This window comes from Pinus tabuliformis, chromosome J (genome assembly GCF_031772625.1).
Source record: "Pinus tabuliformis cultivar Carrire ecotype Pingquan chromosome J, CPIR1, whole genome shotgun sequence".
Lineage (NCBI taxonomy): Eukaryota > Viridiplantae > Streptophyta > Pinopsida > Pinales > Pinaceae > Pinus > Pinus tabuliformis.
Window position 1 is genome coordinate 541,343,507 of NC_142295.1, and position 22,517 is coordinate 541,366,023.

Sequence of the window (22,517 nt, forward strand, 5' to 3'; positions counted from 1 at the left end):
GTGTGGAGAAGCATAAGGCCAGGTTTGTGGCTTGTGGCTTTTCAAAGGTAGAGGGGATTGACTATGATGAGACCTTTTCTCTTGTTGCAAGGTACTCATCGATCAGATCTATATTGGCAGTATCAGCACAGATGGGTTGGAATATACATCAGATGGATGTAAAGACAACCTTCCTTAAATGGCATGATTGAGGAAGAGGTGTACATAGAGCAGCCTGAAGGTTTTAAGACCTTCGATCGTGAGTCGCATGTGTGTTGGCTCAAGAGGGCGTTGTAAGGGCTGAAGCAAACATGCTGTGCTTGGTACACCAAGATCGATATCTACTTCACCGGGTTGGGCTTCACCAAGGGTGAAGCCGATGCGAACCTGTACCACATAGTGGTGGAAGGTAAATTGTTATTCATTGTGTTATATGTCGACAATTTGACTTTGACAAGTGATGATCAGTTGATCAAGTATTGCAAGGAGGATCTTGTAAGAGAGTTTGAGATGAAGGACATGGAGCTCATGCATTACATTCTGGGCATGCAGGGTGATGGGGAATTGTTTGTGTCTTAAGGAAAGTATGCCAATGAGATACTCAGGAGGTTCTGCATGGAGAGCAACAAACCCATGGAGAATCCTCTAGTAGGTAACTGGAGGAAGGAGGATGCTACTTCAAGGGAAGTAGTGGAAGCTACTATTTATATGCATATTGTAGGTGCACTCATGTATTTGGTGAACACACGACTGGATATGTGCTATGCAATTAACTAGCTTAGTCAAGTGATGGTTAGGCTTACCAAGTTGTATTGGAAGGTGACAAAGCATGTGTTGAGATACCTCAAGGGAACTACTCAATATGGATTGTGTTACAAATGGATAGAGGGAGTGAAGCTTCAAGTCTTCACCAATGCAGATTGGGTAGGGAGTCCATCCAAGAGGAAGAGCACATCAGGAGGGATCTTCAATATTGGGTCAACAACAATTTCTTGGTACAATAGGAAACAGAGATCGGTTGCACTCAGTTCGGCAACATGTGAGGCCATCTATAAGAGGAAGATTCTGGTTGGTTTGTTTTGTGAGAAAATGGATCCAACTGTGATTTACTGTGATAATTAGAGTTGTATCAAACTCTTTGAAAATCCAGTTTTTCATGATCGGTCCAAGCATATTGATATATGATATCATCATCTTCGAGATTGTGTATTGAGGTGAATTATGTTGTTGGAGTACATTCCCAAGGAGGAGAAAGATGCTAAAATTTTGACAAAGGTATTGTCAAGATGTAAATTCAAGTTTCACAGAGATAGGATCGGGGTAGCTGATAATCCCTTTCTTGTTGAGAGGGAGTGTTGAGAAATGAATTAAACTGTGAATTAAAATTGAATTTTATTCTTATAACAACTCGTAAATAGTTAATTAATTTTAATTAACTTAATTAGCTTAGGAATTTTGAATTGGAAGTCTTTCTGTAGTTATGTATATTTTCTCCCTAAATTTTAGGGGTCGAGGATGAGTTTATTTGAGTTGTAATTAGATAACTCAATTTGATTGAGTTATAAACAATAAAACTAGTTCTAAATGTTTGTGGAACTAGTAGAGGTCTAGTAGTGAGTTGGTGCACTGGTGCATCCTCAGTGCTACTCTAGCCAACTGAAGATTCCACCATGAGAAAATCATGCATGTTAGTTCATAGAAAGAACTAGTCGAGACTAGAGTGCAGGGACAATGTACTATCAGTTGTACGATGATCCAAGTTGTACAAATCATGCAAGCAATCAGAAGAGGACCTAGATTTGGATTGCGCAGTTATGGAAGAAGGAATTCCCAATTAAATACGGGTTATTCCTCTCAGGAATTGCACAAAGAAATAGGGGCTCAACAAGAAATAAAAATTGGCTAAGTGTTGGTCAGTGCAGGTTTGTGAGGTAGAGAGTTGATCATACTTGTGCAGGAATTATTATTGTGAGAAAAAGCTGTGCATTATCACTCAAATTTTTTATTAATGCAATAGATGGTCGAGGTTTTGAGCAATGGATTTCCCCAGAGAAATAATTGTGTTATGTGTCTTTTATTATCTTCCTGTTGTCGATTATTGTTTTCATCGATCATTGGTTTCCGATGTTTAAAGAGTACAGTAGATTCTTGTCTTGTGTTTTAGTACATTACATGAGTCGTGAATCTACAAGAAAATCTACATAATACTGTTGAGTAGCTTGATTGAAGAAGATGTAAGCCTAAGTTACCTTGTAATATTTGTAAGGGAGATCATATTACTTGTATTGCCTTATGATTCCAAAGGTACAAAGAGTATAGTCCTTGTATGAAGACTCTTCTACTATTGAGCCACCTTTGGTTTCCCAACAACCAACTCAACCATTGGTTGATGAAGTAGTTGAGCCAATGTAATATTTGGTTGATCCCACTCTTATTTTGAAGAGTGACGGGTCTATGAAATTGGTCCAACTAATGCAATATTTAACAAATCAAGATATCCATTATTATGTGGAATGTGATCATTTCATTTCACCCATATGGATTTCTAGCCCTCCTAGTTCACATGATTTCTTAGATTTTCAGTTTCTTTCAAATGAAGCCATACTTGAAGCCATAGATATTGTTGATAAAGAATGGAAAGATAAACATCATTAGTTATCATATATTCCTTAATAAGATATTTTAGAGGTTGTTTTACTAAAGGATTCTTTTTCTAGAGCCTTGTGAGGGGATTGACCTGAAGTAGTACAATGTGTAGGCCAAAATGTTGTGGGGTTCATTATACTATTGTATATTTAAGTTTTTTTATTTATTCATTTAGAACACAAGTTTTTTTTCAGAAGTTTATATATTATATTTTTTAATTTTTAGTCTAATGTTGTTGATCATGTCTATAGGAATTACGAGACATTTTCTTTGGAATTTTCTAAGTTAACATATTCTAACAGGTATTAAATTTCAACATTGATTTATATGTTAGGTTGTCCACATTGCATTTTTCATTATCATTTTCCTATTCCATTTTGGCCTTAGGATTGACCCCAATAAGTTGTTATATGAATCCTTCTCATCGTTTATAAGCATCATAATTTGTGTGGTAGAGAAAGGAAAATTTTAAGGATGGAAATTTATCTTAAAGTGTAGCAAACTTAGTGAATATTACTAATCCATAATATGAAAATTTTAAAATATTTTGGTATTTTTATTAAAATAGTGAAATTTATAATGATTTTATATAATCACTATAATTTCATTTTTCATTTTTTAAGGTAAAACAATTTTATCCTGTAAAATTTGGCTAAATCATTTAAATATTTTTTAAGAAGAAGCATGGAAAATTATCCCATCTATGAAATTGACCCTAAATTTTTCCTTGTGGCATACCCTACCATTCATTGGTTCCCTAGTTAGAACCTTGATTGTCGTTTTGTTACCTAAATTTTTTTTCATAGGCTCTCGCGACCTCTTAATCCCACAATGAATTTATGATTAAACCACATATCTTCTTCTTAGTGTTTTTATGGTCATTACCGATGGGGCTCCCACAATTTTATGTTTTTTTTTTGCATTTACCCATCGCATGATGTTGCTTATGCTTTTGAGCCTAATGACCACTTTAGTTTACCATTTATTGCTCACTTCTCCCATATTCTCTTTAGCTAATCACCTTTGTTGTTATTGTTTTTGTAACCTAGAGCTTTATATTTGTGAAGGAAACATCCCAAAGAGTTTCCATATATTGGAAAACCTACTTGAATATTGCATAGGTATGTTTCTTATGCTTGGAATTAGTTTTCTTTCCTATGACACTCATTTCCTTTGGTGCACAATGGCATTCTTATTCCTTTTTCAATTTTTTATAAGATGAAAAATAAAAAAATAAAAAAATATGATAAAAAATTAAAGAGAGGGGGAACAAAAGAAAGATCTCTATTTTTTTAAGGCATTTGTTTTGAGTTATGTCACCTTTGAAGAAAGTATGTAGTTTTGAGTCATCTTCTCAACAAGTTGGGTTTAGTATGGCCATAGGAATATGAACCTTATTTTACAATTTTTTCACTCCTCTGGCTAGTTATTCTTCTATTCATAATGGAGAGTCTATTGATGCATCTTGCATCATAGGCTTATATCATTGTTCCACTTTGCGTTTAATGCTTCCTAACTCACCATTTTGTCATACTATTGTTTAAGGGAAGATGAGAAGTCATAATATGTGTTGAACATTCCTTAGTTTTTATTGGTCATCCATGTTGGCCATCTTGGTTGTCAAGTTGTTTTAATATCATCTTTATATTTTTTATTTATCTAGTGTGGAAGGTCTCCATTGACTTCTTACTAGAAATTCAATTCTTATCGACTGTAACACATTGCTTTGAGAGTTTGATATGGAGTAGTACCCTAAGCCTATTTTATTCATTAATAGGTTACCTTGTACTTATGTATGACATTTTATCAATGGGTGCTGGATGTGTGGTTTGCCATTTGTTCAACGTCAAGAGATCTATTCACACATTGTGATTCATGCAATACCTTGGATTCCACTTTCATCATTGGTGGAAGTCTTCGCCTTTGTTAGTGGCTTTCATTATTGGTCATTACTCAGAGGTTATCTTCCACTTGTTATTCCATCCAATGCATGAAAGATACATAATCATGATGTATTCTTCCTGTTAGTGTCAGTATCTTCATCCCTCCATCAATGATCAAAATTTCTCTTTTTGCATGCATATTAGGTGTCTCATCCGATTAGCTGCACTCCATTAGGTCATGGATCATCTGATGGTAGTGGTTCTTTGTCAATTTCTCTCATGCCTTTCATCTGCTGGCCTATTTTCACATGTACAGGTCATCTACTGTCATTTTTTATTTCATTTCATTTGCAAAAGTCATTTTAGGGTTTTCAGGTCTCATTAGGTCTAGGGTTTGTCATCATAGTCTTGTAAAAGCTCAATAATGGTCAGCAGGCACATGAGGAGGTCAAATAAGGTCTCAGCATGAAATTTTTAATAATGACATGCTCAGTGATTGATTTTTCCTCAAAACCCTGTTTTGAGGAAAAACAGAGTTTTTATGTTTTATGTATAAAATTTCATGTAATTTTAATTTTCCTATATGTAATAAGTCCGGAAATGTAGACCTGGGTCACCTTCCCAAACTCCTGCACTCCAGCTCCTGCAAAAGAGACAAGAAATTCAAAGCATTAGTCCATCAAAAGTAAAAAAGAGAGCCAAACTGCAAAACAGAGTTTTAAAAGATAAAGTGAAAGGCAAACATTAGAAAGTGGGTTTTCTAAATGTAAAAATTAAAGTCAAAAGGGTATATAAAGTGTTCTTATGTTATAGACTTCATTTGTGCCAAAAGAGAGAGTGAACAAGAGCAAATCGTGTTTTTTTGAGGTAAAAGGATAAAAAACGCAGCAAAAGTTTAAAGTCTTCCTCGGTGCGGCACATCTGGGTAGTGGCGCGGTGCACCTGCTCAACGCGGTGCACAAAGCGCAGGAAATACAAATGAAATTGCATAGGCATGATGCACCTGTGTCTTGCACTGGTCTGCCAAGCCCAAATTTTGTCCAATCAATCTTGCCAAGCTCCAAAATCTTGCAAACTTTATTCCTCAAGTAAGTGGAAACTTTCATTGTGCCATTACAAGAGATTTGATCAGCTTTGATGGTATTTTAATAGGTGAAAAAAACAAACCCTAGTTTTCTGCACAGTTGCACTAAAAAAACTGTCTAGGGTTTGCTATTTTGTCATTATTGCTATTTTACCCCCTATATCATTTTCACATTCCCCTCCACTACATTTCCCAAATTTCATTTCACTTTCCCTCTCTCATCTGCACTCATCCTACCCCACTATCCCAAAAACCCTAAAACCCTATCAAATTCCCACTATTCTCAAACTCTAATTTGCATCCCCAAACCATATCACTCCCTAAACACCCTACAACCAACATCAAATCCCTCATTCATAGTCCCACTCATTAGTCCTATTCATTAAACAACAAACACCTATTCTTGATATAAAATCTCTTCATACTCATCATTGAACACCATACAGTGGCAAATATGGAAACAAATTCAACATATGAAAGGGATGAGGAAACTGTGAGTGATTCCTCCCAAGAAATTCATGCACCAAGAAAACCACATAAGGGAGGAAAACACATCCGGGAGGAGCCCACTACACTCACAGAGCTATTGGCTTGTCCTCTTGCAATAACATGTTTCAAACATCAGTCTTGCTACCAGTTTTGTGAGATGGTGGAAAGGGTGAAATACCACCATGAGCTTGCTAGACTACTTGTTCTCCATCTTCATAATGGCCAGGTCAATTTAGCAAGTGTTACCTTCACTTTGACACCTGAAACTATAGTTGAAGCAACAGGTATTCCCAATGTGGGTGAACAACGGAACAAAGGACAGCTTGTGGACAAAGAGCATTATGAGCCTTATATCAAGGCTAGTTATCAGAAGCAAATCAGTAGGGTCTTTCCTTTCAGATACCTATAGGACACATATACTCCACTCATGAAGCTCATTATCAAATACTTCAGCTGTGAAGGGAGATTTTCTTGCTTGTACACTTATCATGTTAGACTATTGATGCATTTTACTAGAGTGAGGATGATGAACCTCCCCTATTTCATATGCAGAAATATTGAGAAAATGACCACATTGATACAAAGAAAACCTCCTCATCAACAGTACAACAACATTTATAACTTTTCATTGATCAAGATTGTGGTTTTGCATCAGCTGAGCTTGCTGAATGTTTCATGGCATGATTTCATTTCACATGAGATTTTAAAAAGCCCTCAAGTGACCCCATCAATATTTGAAGAGGCAGGAGGGCCTTCAAATCAGCAAGAAGTGCATGAGACTCAAACTACCAGTGTGCCAGTATTTATCACTTATCAAAAAGGCACAAGGAGATTATTTGCAGCTGCCAAATGAGTACTATCTCCACTCGGGGTGGAAGGGGTCTCGTTTCCTTCATCAGACCATAGGCAAATGCTATCTTCACCAGGGTGAAAGGGGTTTTGCCTTCTTCTTCAGCAAAGCAGGTACAAGACAAAGGGAAACAACCATTGCATGATGAAGGGTCTTCTAAAGGCCAGGAGAGAGATTTCATTTTGATTCAGGATGAGGATACTGATTTGGGCTCCCAAAGCTCAAAACTCAAGGAGATCATCAAAGAACAATAAGCTGACATCCATGAATTATCTCTTAACCTTGAAAGAGCTAAGTGGATCATAAACTACCTTGAGCAAAGGAACAAGCAGTTGGAAGATAAGCAGACAATCATGGAGCTGCAAAACATAAGGGAAAATAGGCAAGCAGCCAAGAGGAGGAAAGTCAAATTGACACCGCTTGAGCAAGAGGTTGATGCTGACTGGGAATCTTGGCTAGAGAGGGAAAATATGCACTTGGAGAAGCTACTTGAGAAATCCAACAAGGAGAAAAAGATGTTGAGGCACATGGCTTTTCATTATTTGGCAAGAAACAAGATTTGCAAAGCGAGAATAAGGAGCCTAAAGGCCAAGTTGAGGAAAACTTTGAGGAGCAAGAAAGAGAAAGATAAGCTCAAGATCTTGGCTGAAGCTTCCTTAGCCCAACATAGTACTTGATGTAGGTCACTCATCTCAAATTTCAAGAAACTTGGTACACCTTTTGACAATTTTGACATTTTGAAGGAAAAAAATAGGTTTTTCTACCTGGTGCGTAGCGCCTCCTGGCGCTCACTTTTGATAGGGACCTCCTATGGAGGAAAAGTATAAATTTTTGGATTCCTTGTGAAAAATCAGGCACACCCAGAAATTACTAGAAATTTTTGACAAGTTTTGAGCTTCCAAAAGGGTCAAAAACACCTCAAAAATGCCCTCTCTGCCACTTTTTGGCCACACAGGAAGCAGTGTTGGGAGAACTGATTTTTGGAGGGGTAAATGGACACAAAATTAAAAAATTCTACTTGTTCTGGAAATTATCCCGAAAATCCTTTCCAACAAGCTCACTTGGAGCAGATTTGGTGAAGGGGAAGGCCTCCAAAATCAGCTGGTAAAAAGCGCTACACACAGAAAAAGTGGCGTTACGCACAGGATGAAAAAGTGCTCTTTTTGCTAAAAAACTCTATTTTTTGCCTAGTTTTTTCTCAGTTTGACTTTTTTCTCTCTCATGGTCAAACTCATGATGTAAATTGATGGAATTTGATGTAAAAATGATGAAAATTCACTCATGGAGGTAGATACATCATGTATAGGTGGTTTTGAACTGAATGAATTAGTTTCCTAGGTTTTAGAGGCAAGTTGTTCCACTGCCTATTTTTCAGTTCTTAGTTTATATCTTGTTAAAACAGCTCCTAAACTCATGAATTCGACCCCTAAAAGCTAGCATGGGTGGTTTTTTGCCTATATCTAGTACTTTTTCAGTCATTTGTAAAGGTTGGACTCTTGTGAATGCTTTGAGCATTATTGTACATTCATCTCTGCAGTTTGGCAAGGAATAGACCAGGGTTTGCAACATTTTGTGGGCTTCTTGTGGCAAGGTGATTTAGTATTGTTTTTCCTTCTGTGATACAAGTTTACATGTGTTTATGTGTGCCATCATCTCTCTCTTTTTAGCTTAATTAAATGAATCAAGGATAAAGGTAGAAATCATTGATGTTGCAGTGCTCTATCTAGGGTTTGTTTAGCTATACAAGTTTTCAACAGTTTGAAGAGGATTCCAGGTACTTTCATGCCCTCTCCAACTCCTCACTAGTCTGAAGACTCTCCATCTCTCTTAATTCAAAGTACTAAACCTTTTGCCTACCTTGCCCCACAGAAACCTTTGCAAGACTGAGTTCATTCCCCGGACCCAAATCTTCCTTTCAAATTTGATCCAACAAACCATCATTAACTCAATCAAACTCCTCCGAGAATATACCTAGCCTAAAATTAGTCTTTACATTAGTCATCTCAAGCCTCATTTTCTATATTTTCATAAGATTGACAAGGAGAGAGCCCTCTCCCGATCTGGTAGTTCTAACTACCAGGCTAAGCGTGGTTTGATGTTACCCTAGTCCTGCCTTTCTCAGCCTGAGGTAGATTTAGGCACTAACATATTGGCGACTCCATTGGGGAACGAAAAGTTTGTTTGTTTGTTATTGCTGTTTGCTTTATAAACTAATGATGGAGCTTGAAGTTAGCCAGGTAGCCTTCGAACTGCTCTTGCTCTGCAAGTGCATAGTAGATGAACGCTACTTCAGTCAATCTCTAGTTTAGTTTATGAACTGAACATCTGGTTTCCAAATGTAGTTTTATGTTTCTCAGACAAATGTAATCAAGTTCAGATCTGATTGTTGATTGTGAACAACGATTAGACACAGCAAGGCTGAAATCATTCACCTGGCGACTTCAAATCAGTTTCGAGATCAGATCCAAAGACTCCACTGGAGGATGAACCTGACCAACAGAAACATGAAAGGACAATATGGAAAGATCAGGTATTCAAGTTGGAATTTCATCCAAGACATTATGTTCTTTGTTATAAATTATTTCTTCTTGTTTCCCGAGAATGTCAAGAAGGCTTTACAAAGTATATTGTATTTGAGAAAAGATCCTCAGCCTGCATTTGATTCCTTCCCTTTGAAGGTTGTGAATACCAAATAATTGCATGCCTTTGAGCTTGATCAAGACCCTTTTTCTGAATCTTGTGATGATCGTCTTCAAACTGATGAGCCTCAAGACACCAAGACTGATTTTATACCTTCTATACATACCCCTATACCTTGTAATATTCCAGATCGATACAAGCCTATGATTTTACCTCCTATATCCCATGCTTTCCCTAAAAATCATGACCTATATCTACCAAGATTTAATGGTGAACGCGACAACATCATTGCTGAGAGACATGTATTGAATTTTGAGTCTTTTCTTGATCTTTTTGAAGTTGAGGAAGAAGATGTCAGTATTAGGCTTTTTGCTCTTTCTTTGCAAGGCAAAGTCAAGAGTTGGTTCAAAACCTTGCCTGATGCGAGCATCTCAGATTTCCAGCAGTTCATCAAATTTTTCCTCAACAGGTGGGTGGTCAGAGAAAACCATTTCTTGATTATAGAAGAGTATAACCAGCTGAAAAGATTTCCAAGGGAGACAATACAACAATTTTCTACTAGATTTAACCAAGTTTATTTTTCAATGCTGGTTAATATAAGACCTCCTCCTGGATCTGCTATCTTGCACTACCCAGAAGCCTTTGATCCGGAAATGGAGTTTCAGCTGAGAGAAAGGAATCTTGTGACACTTGAAGAGATGAAAAATAGTGCAGTAGATGTAGAGGCTAATTTGCTGATCAGAAGGGCAAAGTTGAAGGAAGAAGAGAGGAAGAACATAGATCCAGAGGAATTGTCATCTTTAGAGGTAAAGATTGACATTTTGGTAAGTGTAATGGAAGAGATGATGCAAAATATCACTACAAGGAATGAGTATGTTGTTCAAAATCATGGCTCGCTGATTGAAGAAGAACAAGTTGCTGATCTAAAACATTTCCTTTCTTATCCCAGTATTCATAGACCTGATAATGATTGTTTTATAGATCATCTTGGAGAAGAAAGATCTATTGACATGACATGTATGCTTGATGATGTATTTTTTACTGACGATTTGCCTCAGTTTGTATGATGATGATTATGTTCTCCAAATGGAAGCTAATCTTGCAGACAAATTAACAGCTAGTTTGTGGAAGGAGGAAGTTCAACAACTCAAATACAATGTTCAGCCATCACATATCAGCTATGGAAATGACGAGAAAAGTGCAACAAATTTTGAAGTAAGTGAAGGACCTTTGCCTTTTTGTTTTGCTTCATTTCAGTTCATCAGAGACAACTTTCATGCAATTAGAAATCAACTGTCGACAAGTCTTGATTTGGATCATCTTTAGAGCAATGAAAACCTTGTTCAAGACTTTTCATATCCAGAGTTGCAGCCCCCGAATGCCATTGATTGTCAAGTTGCAGATGAAGACTTGGAAGCTAGACCATATAATCAAATGATGCATAATGATTCCATACCATTTTGTTTTGAATCATTTCAGTTTCTGAAGGGAAAACTGCATAGTATATCTTCAAATGAGCAGCCTATAGGAAATCATGCAATCTCATCGGAACCAATAGAAAATGGGTTGCAGCAATCTTTTCAAGTTTTTCACAATCCAATAGCTGATGTGTTGGATGATGTCTACAGTCAAAGCTCTTCTCCATTAGATACATGTGAGCTTGAACCATGTATTGATACGAACTTGATCCGGCAGCCGATTTCTTTGTCATTTTTAGCAGGAGTCTCGTCACGAAGCGCAGATCAAAGTTTGCATTCATGGTATGAGGAGAAGAAAAGTAATCCATTGGATGAGCTAAGTCTCAGTGCACATGAATTTCAAGATCCTTATGCAGTGTTTTTGGAGTCAGATAGAGAATCCATATTATTCAACGGATATGTTTACAAGTTTTCATGGGAGTTGCCTTTTAGTAGTTCTCTCTTGTTGTTCATAAGCAAGCACTTGTGGAGAATGCAAGTAGCAGCCAGAATTCTTACATGGTTGCATTAGTTGTTTCATTTCACTTGATCAGGTGATGAATGGAACAACTAGAGTAGGTTGTATTGAATAAGCTCCATTTTGAGCATATTTTCCAGATTGTTAGTTGTGTTTTAGTATTGAGTCAATTTCAAGTCAGTTTGGGTCTGTTTCGAGTCAGTTTTCAGTCTTTATAGTTGATTTAGTTTTGAGTCAGCGTATTGGTTTTAGTTTGTGGAAGTTATTGACTCCATTTCCCAATGGAAGAAGGCACTGGTCTACTTTCCAGAGATCTATGGTTCTTGGCACCTCCAAGGAGCTACCATCCCCATTGGAGCCAATGTTAGTGTCGGTATCTTCATCCCTCCATCAGTGATCAAAATTTCTCTTTTTGCATGCATATTAGGTGTCTCATCCGATCAGCTGCACTCCATTAGGTCATGGATCATCTGATGGTAGTGGTTCTTTGTCAATTTCCCTCATGCCTTTCATCTGCTGGCCTATTTTCACATGTATAGGTCATCTGCTGTCATTTTTATTTCATTTCATTTGCAGAAGTTATTTTAGGGTTTTTAGGTCTCATTAAGTCTAGGGTTTGTCATCATAGTCTTGTAAAAGCTAAATAATGGTTAGCAGGAACATGAGGAGGTCAAATAAGGTCTCAACATCAAAATTTTTAATAATGACATGCTGAGTGATTGATTTTTCCTCAAAACCCTGTTTTGAGGAAAAACAGAGTTTTTATGTTTTATGTATAAAATTTCATGTAATTTTAATTTTCCTATATGTAATAAGTCTGCAAATGTAGCCCTGGGTCACCTTGCCAAACTCCTACACTCCAGCTCCTGCAAAAGAGACAAGAAATTCAAAGCATTAGTCCATCAAAAGTAAAAAAGAGAGCCAAACTGCAAAACAGAGTTTTAAAAGATAAAGTGAAAGGCAAACATTAGAAAGTGGGTTTTCTAAATGCAAAAATTAAAGTCAAAAGGTTATATAAAGTGTTCTTATGTTATAGACTTCATTTGTGCCAAAAGAGAGAGTGAACAAGAGAAAACTACATTTTTGAGGTACAAGGAGAAAAAATGCAGCAAAAATTTAAAGTCTTCCTGGGCGCGGTGCATCTAGGTAGTGGCACGTCACACCTGCTCGACGTGGTGCATAGAGCGCAGGAAATACAAAGGAAATTGCATAGGCGCGATGCACCTGCCAGGCGCGACGCACCTGTGTCTTGGCGCGATGCATCGGTCTGCCAAGCCCAAATTTCATCCAATCAATCTTGCCAAGCTCTAAAATCTTGCAAACTTTATTCCTCAAATAAGTGGAAACTCTCATTGTGCCATTACAAGAGATTTGATCAACTTTGATGGTATTTTAATAGGTGAAAAAAACAAACCCTAGTTTGCTGCACAGTTTCACTACAAAAACTGTCAAGGGTTTGTAATTTTGTCATTATTTCTTTTTTACCCCCTATATCATTTTCACATTCCCCTCCACTACATTTCCCAAATTTCATTTCCTTTTCCCTCTCTCATTTACACTCATCCTACCACCCTATCCCCAAAACCCTAAAACCCTATCAAATTCCCACTATTCCCCAACCCTAATTTGTATCCCCAAACCATATCACTCCCTAAAAACCCTACAGCCAACATCAAATCCCTCATTCACAATCCCACTCATCAGTCCTATTCATTAAACAACAATCACCTATTCTTGATATAAAATCTCTTCATACTCATCATTGAACACCATACAGTGGCAAATATGGAAACAAATTCAGCTTATGAAAGGGATGAGGAAACTATGAGTGATTCCTCCCAAGAAATTCATGCACCAAGAAAACCACATAAGGGAGGAAAACACATCTGAGAGGAGCCCACTACACTCATAGAGCTATTGGCTTGTCCTCTTGCAGTAGCATGTTTCAAACATCAGTCTTGCTACCAGTTTTGTGAGATGGTGGAAAGGGTGAAATACCACCATGAGCTTGCTAGACTATTTGTTCTCCATCTTCACAATGGCTAGGTCAATTTAGCAGGTGTTACCTTCACTTTGACACCTGAAACTATAGCTGAAGCAACAAGTATTCCTAATGTGGGTGAACAGTGGAACAAAGGACAGCTTGTGGACAAAGAGCATTATGAGCCTTATATCAAGGCTAGTTATCAGAAGCAAATCAGTAGGGTCTTTCCTTTCAGATACCTACAGGACACATATGCTCCACTCATGAAGCTCATTATCAAATACTTCAGCTGTGAAGGGAGATTTTCTCGCTTGTACACTTATCATGTTAGACTATTGATGCATTTCACTAGAGTGAGGATGATGAACCTCCCCTATTTCATATGCAAAAATATTGAGAAAATGACCACATTGGTGCAAAGAAAACCTCCTCATCAACAGTACAACAACATTTATCACTTTGCATTGATCAAGATTGTGGTTTTGCATCAGCTGAGCTTGCTGAATGTTTCATGGGATGATTTCATTTCACATGAGATTTTCAAAAGTCCTCAAGTGACCCCATCAGTATTTCAAGAGGCAAGAGGGCCTTCAAATCAGCAAGAAGTGCATGAGACTCAAACTACCAGTGTGCCAGTATTTATCACTTATCAAAAAGGCACAAGGAGATTATTTGCAGCTGCCAAACGAGTACTATCTCCACCTGGGGTGGAAGGGGTCTCGTTTCCTTCATCAGACCATAGGCAAATGCTATCTTCACCCAGGGTGAAAGGGGCTTTTCCTTCTTCTTCAGCAAAGCAGGTATAGGACAAAGGGAAACAACCATTGCATGATGAAGGGCCTTTTGAAGGCTAGGAGAGAGATTTCATTTTGATTCAGGATGAGGATACTGATTTGGGCTCCCAAAGCTCAAAACTCAAGGAGATCATCAAAGAACAAGAAGTTGACATTCATGACTTATCTCTTAACCTTGAAAGAGCTAAGTGGATCATAAACTACCTTGAGCAAAGGAACAAGCAGTTGGAAGATAAGCAGACAATCATGGAGCTGCAAAACATAAGGGAAAACAGGCAAGCAACCAAGAGGAGGAAAGTCAAATTGACACCACTTGAGAAAGAGGTTGATGCTGACTGGGAATCTTGGCTAGAGAGGGAAAATATGCACTTGGGGAAGCTGCTTGAGAAAGCCAAAAAGGAGAAAAAGATGTTGAGGCACATGGATTTTCATTATTTGGCCAGAAACAAGATTTGTAGAGTGAGAATATGGAGCCTAAAAGCCAAGTTGAGGAAAACTTTGAGGAGCAAGAAAGAGAAAGATAAGTTCAAGATCTTGGCTGAAGCTTCCTTGGCTCAACATAGTACTTGATGCAGGTCACTCATCCCAAATTTCAAAAAATTTGGCACACTTTTTGACAATTTTGAAATTTTGAAGGAAAAAAACAGGTTTTTTTGCCTGGTGCGTAGTGCCACCTGGCGCTCGCTTTTGATAGGGACCTCATTTGGAGGAAAACTCTACATTTTTGGATTCCCTGTGAAAAATTAGGTATACCAAGAAATTACTAGAAAGTTTTGACAAGTTTTGATCTTCCAAAAGGGTCAAAAACACCTCAAAAATGCCCTCTCTGCCACTTTTTGGCCACACAGAAAGCAGTGTTGGGAGAGCTTATTTTTGGAGGGGCAAATGGACACCAAATTCAAAAATTCCACTTGTTCTGGAAATTAGATAGACAATCCTTTCCAACAATCCCACTTGGAGAAAATTTGGTGAAGGGGAAGGCCTCCAAAATCAGCTGGGAAAAAGCGCTACACACAGAAAAAGTGGCGCTACGCACAGGATGAAAAGTGCCCTTTTTGCTAGAAAACTCTGTTTTTTGCCTAGTTTTTTCTCAATTTGACTTTTTTATCTCTCATGGTAAAACTTATAATGTAAATTGATGGAATTTGATGTAAAAATGATGAAAATTCACTCATGGAGGTAGATACATCATGTATAGGTGGTTTTGAATTGAATGAATCAGTTTCCTAGGTTTTAGAGGCAAGCTGTTCCACTGCCTATTTTTCAGTTCTTAGTTTAGATCTTGTTGAAACAAATCCTAAACTCATGAATTCGACCCCGAAAGGCTAGAATGGATGGTTTTTTTCCTATATCTAGTACTTTTTCAGTCATTTGTAAAGGTTGGACTCTTGTGAATACTTTGAGCATTATTGTACATTCATCTCTGCAGTTTGGCAAGGAAGAGACCGGGGTTTGCAGCATTTTGTGGGATTCTTGTGGCAAGGTGATTTAATATTGTTTTTTCTTCTGTGATTCAAGTTTACATGTGTTTATGTGTGCCATAATCTCTCTCTTTTCTGCTTAACTAAATGAATCAATGATAAAGGTAGAAATCATTGATGTTGCAGTGCTCTACCTAGGGTTTGTTTAGCTATACATGTTTTCAATAGTTTGAAGAGGATTCCAGGTAATTTGATGCCTCCAAATCCTCACCAGTCTGAAGACTCTCCATCTCACTTAATTCAAAGTACTAAACCATTTGCCTACCTTGCCCCACAGAAACCTCTGCAAGACTGAGTTCATTCCCCGGACCCAAATCTTCCTTTCACATTTGATCCAGCAAACCATCATTAAACTCAATCAAAATCCTCTAAGCATATACCTAGCCTAAAATTAGTTTTCACATTAGTCATCTCAAGCCTCATTTGCTATATTTTCCTAAGATTAATAAGGAGAGAGCCCTCTCCCGATCTGGTAGGGCAAGCTACCAGGTTAAGCATGGTTTGATGTTACCCTAGACCTGCCTTTCTTAGCCTGAGGTAGATTTAGGCACTAACACTTCCAACTTTATTCTAAGTAATTCATTCCATTCCGTGTGGATTCTCATGTAGGATGATGTGGGATTCCTTAAATCCCTCATTCCAATCATTAACTCCCACCAAATTTGCACATTTTCTCTGGGAACAAGATTTAAATACTTTTTGGTACCTTTGTACTTGTAGTCATTAGTGGAATAACCAAATACATCAATGTATCATGATTGGTAGATTCTACAAGTGTTTTGAATAAACATATTTATTTACACTTGATATAATGTACTTGGTACCTTGATTCACATTATCATTTGGTGGCCCTCAATATTATAGAAATAATGATATAGCCCGAGGGGTCTCAACTTTAATATGTTAACCCGAGGTTCGTACAAAATTAAGAGGTATCTTGCACTGTATATGTAATTTACAATTTTTCATTTTTTTCAATGCATAATAATCTATTGGAACAATTGTGTTCTTGATCAAGTGAAAAGCTTAATGATTCTAATTAATAGTCACTTCATTGGTCTACCTTGGCAAAAGGCGAGGGGAAAATGCAGGAATTGAAATTGTAGAAATAAATTTGAAGGAAATAAGGGAAATAAGGGAAATAAAACTACAAGAATAAAAATTCTAGAAAATAAAGTTGTAAGGATTCAGACTATACTAATGGAAATCAAGGAAATCAATTCCATGCTACTTTGTATAAAAGTAATCCAAAGCACACAAAAAAATAGTAATAAGGTAATTTGTGATCATGTAGGTAATCATTTATCTATGACAACTTTCTCTTCAATTCCTCATCATTCACTTAATCATTCTATATCTACTAACTAAGGTGATTTGCAGATAAATAAAAAGAAATCACAAGAAATTATGTAAAACCAAAGCTGTCAGGTTTGTTCTACAAGAAGCCGCAAGTTCTACGAGAAGACCTATAACTCTACATAAAACTAGCTTAATTGATGTAATTGCAATAATCTAATGAAATAAAGATGAAATAAGATAAATGAAGCTAATTATAACTCATGTACACTATAAGTATTACTCAATTACTAAGAAATATCATATCCCAAGCATCTATAGGAACATCAAACTACGTTAATGTCACTGTATGACTAAAAAAACAAATATAAATGATAACAACTTAAGGAAGCATATGAGAATAAAGTATAGAAGGTACAAGAAGGGTTCCATACTACTTTTGGGTGGGCCCTCCCCAAGATTCAAGGAAACATGAATAAAATCAACATATAATTCTTACAAAAAGAAACTACCTTTCCATTAATATAAGACTTCCATTATAAAAGTTCAAATTTAAGGTTGCAAGACTAAAAAACACAATATGGTTCTTTTTTCTCCGCAAAAAAATTCCTTCTCATTGGATCAAGTTCCCCTTTTATACAAAATGTTGAGGGTGCATCCTCGTCAATAGGAGGGGTGATTTCCCTCTAAAAATCCCTAAAGTCATGGCAGCTATTTCCCTAGGTCTTGCTGCTCAACCACCTCATCTCTAACTATTGATAAGCCTAATTTCCTAGTGATCATGTAGATGTATACTAACAAATTAGGGGACAAGGAACATATCTTTATGGTAGCTATTGGGAGGCTATTGGAGGAGGTCATTGTTCTTCAAAAACATGTCCAAATAAGGATGCTAATGTTTCTAATGGTCACACAATTCATTACTATTGTCAAATATCTTAAGCACACACCCAACATAAGGAATGACATGTAAACTGACAAAATGCATGTTAATTAAGGAAAAACATGCATGTTGTTCCTAGGTGATAGAGGTTATAGATGGGACTTTAAATGTAGATTTCAAAGGTCCATTATACCCCCTTACTTAGATGTTTTCCCATCCCTAGTTAAATGTACTTTTTAAATCTTCTTTATCCTTGAGCTAATGTTCCTTCATTTCCTTAGTAGCTTTCCTGGCACTCCATACAACATATCTAGGAAGTTACATGGGTAAATAAAACCTTGTTGCATATTCTATTTTCTTCCATCCCTTTGATTCTTGTTCTTGATTGAGGTTCTCTATCATACTTAGCAACAATGGGGATTGAATCTCAATCCAATACATTGTAAGCCCATCCTCTGAATGATTCTTTTGTAGAGTGGTGTCTTAGCTATATGTAGCTTGGTGGGTGTGTGGATTTCTTTCATCTACATGCTATAGGGTAAATCTTATCGTATTATCTGACATAATTGTATGAATTCATCACCTCGTATACTTACCATGCCTTTGAGGTGGAGGATAACCTCCTCATGTATCTATCTCCAATTTTGGGCCATCTTCTAGTCCTTCATTAGGATGTGAGCTATGATAATAGTCAAAGGGTTGGGTACTTGTACCTCATCCATAATGGTGTGATCACCTCTTCCCTTAATGTCTTCTTCACCTTCTTAGCCCTCATTTCTTCATGCCTTAGTAGGAGGCTAAAGCTATATGTTGGACATATCCCAAATAGGGGTTTGGCTCTCAGGATGATGAATAAGGAAACACCTTGTTGTATAAATTAAATTCACATATATTGGATTTCGCCTCCATATTGCAGATATGACATATCCTAATGAAGTCCTTAGGTGTATGTACTTGAAGTCCTCCTTGTTGCGCTAAAAAGGATATCTGGAATTTGTACCATTGTTCATTCAAAAACAAATTATAAGCTATGGTTGGTTGTCTACAACTAGTCATTTCTAAGGATAAGCTGGCCATGACCCCCATATTAGTTTCCATGTTTCTTAATTGGTCACTATTGTCCGTCTTTGTTGATTCAATTCATTGCAGCTATTGTCTCAATTTTTTTTTCAAATATGAACTTCTTCTTCTTCGAAGGTACAAGATTAGAAATGGAATTCCCCTTTCCTTTTTCCACTATGGGGGATGCTTGTTCTATCAAAACCCTTTGGATTTATACCAAGGATTTTCTATCCAAGTCACAAATTCATCCCATGGGGCAAAATGTTCTAGTCTCTCTAGTGCACCAAACACTATTAAATTAATTATCCATATGAGGGCTAGGGATTCTTGAACCCCTCACTTGACCTGACCACTAATTTCATTCAAATATTGTAACAAGAAGTAATGGATGCTCAGTGCTTGGGATGCTGGAAGATAGGCTTGGTGTCCCAACTAATAAAGTAGCCTAAACTAGTAGGAATAGATTATGTTTAGTCTTCCTTCACAGGAGATATACTTTAAGATGTGGTAGGAAACCTTGTTCCAGGGGGTGGTATACTTTCCCTTTTAATCCCATCTTCATCTTCAATAAATTATTCATCTTGGAGCAAGAAGTACTTCTTAGCAAGGGTGTATTAAAGAATATAGGGCATGCAGTTAATGAGATTCTTCTTAGCATGATAACTATTTGTGAGGTATTTAACATTTATCTTATTATCATATTCTTTAATGTTAGCGTGTCTTCTTTAATTCATAAAATAGCTACCATAACAAAGAGACAAGAACAAAAAATGTTGTCTTTTTTCCAGGGCCAAAACCTCTCCCTCTTAGAGAGGAAAACCCACATAAAATTCTTCTTATAGAGATTCCAATTGATGAACACCAAGACCATGACCCTTGACTTCCTGAGCCACTCCAAGACCAAGACACCAATCCTCTTCTTCATCTGAGATCATCATTATTACTGCTGCTTCACCAAGGTCATCATTACTGCTGTTTCACCGAGGTTGTAGCACTGTTGTACATTCATATAGATATTTCATCATAACATATAGTAGTACTGCAGATCCATCAAGATCATGAGTATGCCTAGACAGAGATATCCTCATCACAAGTATACCGAGACTTATGACTGTGATTTTTCCTCCTGCATTGAGGTCTTCATCATTTTAGATATGTTGCTCCTGAGACAGAGTATATACCGAGATACAGTGAGATCATCATGATACTCTCCATCGAAACTGAGTGTTCCTGTAGGATCTGTGAGATCATCATAATTGTGCCGAGACTGATGGGATCACCAAGATACATTATAACTGCGTTTGATTATGACTGCATTCAGGATGTCGAGAGTATGTCACACAGCTACCCCGAGACTATGACTGAGATGTCACATGATCCTTCTTTATTACACGTATGCTGAGATTGTATCTCCTCATCACAGGTGTGCCGAGAGTATATTACAGTGACTTCAATTCACTGAGATTATTACCATCGAGAAGGAGACAAAGCATCCATTGAGACATAGTATACTCCGAGACAGAGCATACACCTAGGCAAATTGAGACATGTTATAGTCAGATCATGTCGAGATCCTATACTTCGTTGTGCCCATCGAGAGTTTCATAGGAGTTCTATATTTTCTACGTTACTGTGGTGACCCTTAGCTGCATCTATATATAGTGGTCATATCTCCATAATAGGACGACTTGACCCATTGAAGAGGTGTGTCATTTATGTAAGCCAACTTGTCTGCTTTCACTTCATTTTGTTGGCCAACTTCATCAAGAGTGATCGTGCTTGTCATTGGAGGGATTTTAGACTCTAGTATACATTAGGTTGACTTATATTCATTACATGCATGCTCAAGAAGAACTCTTTAACATGGCTTTGTCTCTTTGACTCTCCTAGACCTATGCAATGAGCAGGAAACTCATTACAAAAATAATATTTCTTTTTCTTGATAAGTACAAAGATAAAAATTACATTTGTAAATACCGAACCTAGTTACACTTTCTTCAATAGGATGGACTCCTACCTTTCCTCTTTGTCCTAGGAAATTTAGGAGCAATTCTTGTTACCTTACTAACGAAGGCTTCAATGATATGTATCTCCAAGCGATTAGCTATTGTGAAACACTCTTTTCCTCTGAAGCTATGAAAATTAAAAGCAAATTACAATGCCACCTCATCATCATACTCCTTCAATCATTCAAAGAACACCAACCATTGGCTCCTTTCAAAGATTTTCACCACCCTAGGATTTTGATGGATACTAGTAGTATAAGTGTGTTTTGTTCTATTAAACCCAACCCCCATCATGGAAACTTTTATAGGATTTGCCTATTATGCAAGAGTGTCTCAAATGATGACTAAATTTTTTTGAGTTTATCCGATAAAATATTATGAGTGTAATGTAGAAAAAATAAGTGGCTCAATAAATGGAGAGTGGAGCGATGCTTAGGGTGACCAACCTTGATGAAAGGGAGTATTTTCCATGTTCAATTGTAGCTTTCATTAGTTAATCCATGTGATCACAACTCTTATAGGATAAATACCTATAGAATATGTAGGTCTTACTCTTATAGAAAACCCAATAGTATAATTGTAGTGGTAGAGGCATTGTAGTAAAGTATTAGTGCTTATTTTTTGGATCTCTTTCATTTGCATGCAAATAGAGTACCATCTTGTTGATTCCTTCTAAGTCTTAATCTTGGCATGTGGTATTAATTATTTCAAAATCGGGCAAGCAACAAACCACTGTTTTTGGATGTGACCACCTTCTCTTCTAAGTTAATCTGTGATCATTTTCATGTGGAAGATCTTTCTAATGATATATTCCCAATGGGACTACCACTACTTTCACATGTGAAATGTTCTTTTCAGGTTTTCTACAATTATCACCTTGTTTTAATAAATTTTGATTTCCTGACCCCATTATCATGCATAATGTAATATACTTGTAAACCATATGAGAGCGTGGCTTAAGGATTCACATCTAAGATCTATATAATTCCTTTGGATCAACAGGTGATGCCATGGTGCATGGGTTGGAGGTAATGTTGTACAATTATGTTTGCGGAGAATCCTATAGGAGAATAGAACATCCTGTAGGAGCTACAATTTTCCCTTATCTTCTTGTTGATGGGTTTATCTTTCCTTGAGAGAGCTATATTTGGAAATTTTAGGCCCAAATTTTAAATCATTTCTTCAGTTATGGTTTCTAAAGAATGTTGGTCCTTCTTGTAGATTTACAAGACTTCCTATAACTTTTTATATATATAGATTTACAGGTTTGGTTGCTATCCTCCTATAGAAGTTTGTTGTGTGAGAAGGGTGAACTTGTAAGTGATATTAGGAAGTTGGAAAGTGGTATTTGTGGATGACTGTGGATTTTTTTAGGAAAAGAGTGAAAATTGACCTTGGATTAGGGTGTTGTTCAACATAAAACTATGATAGATATAAAAGGGAATTTCTTGTTATTATGATATATAGGCCTAGGTGTTTGTTGCATAAAAATTTCTATTGATTTC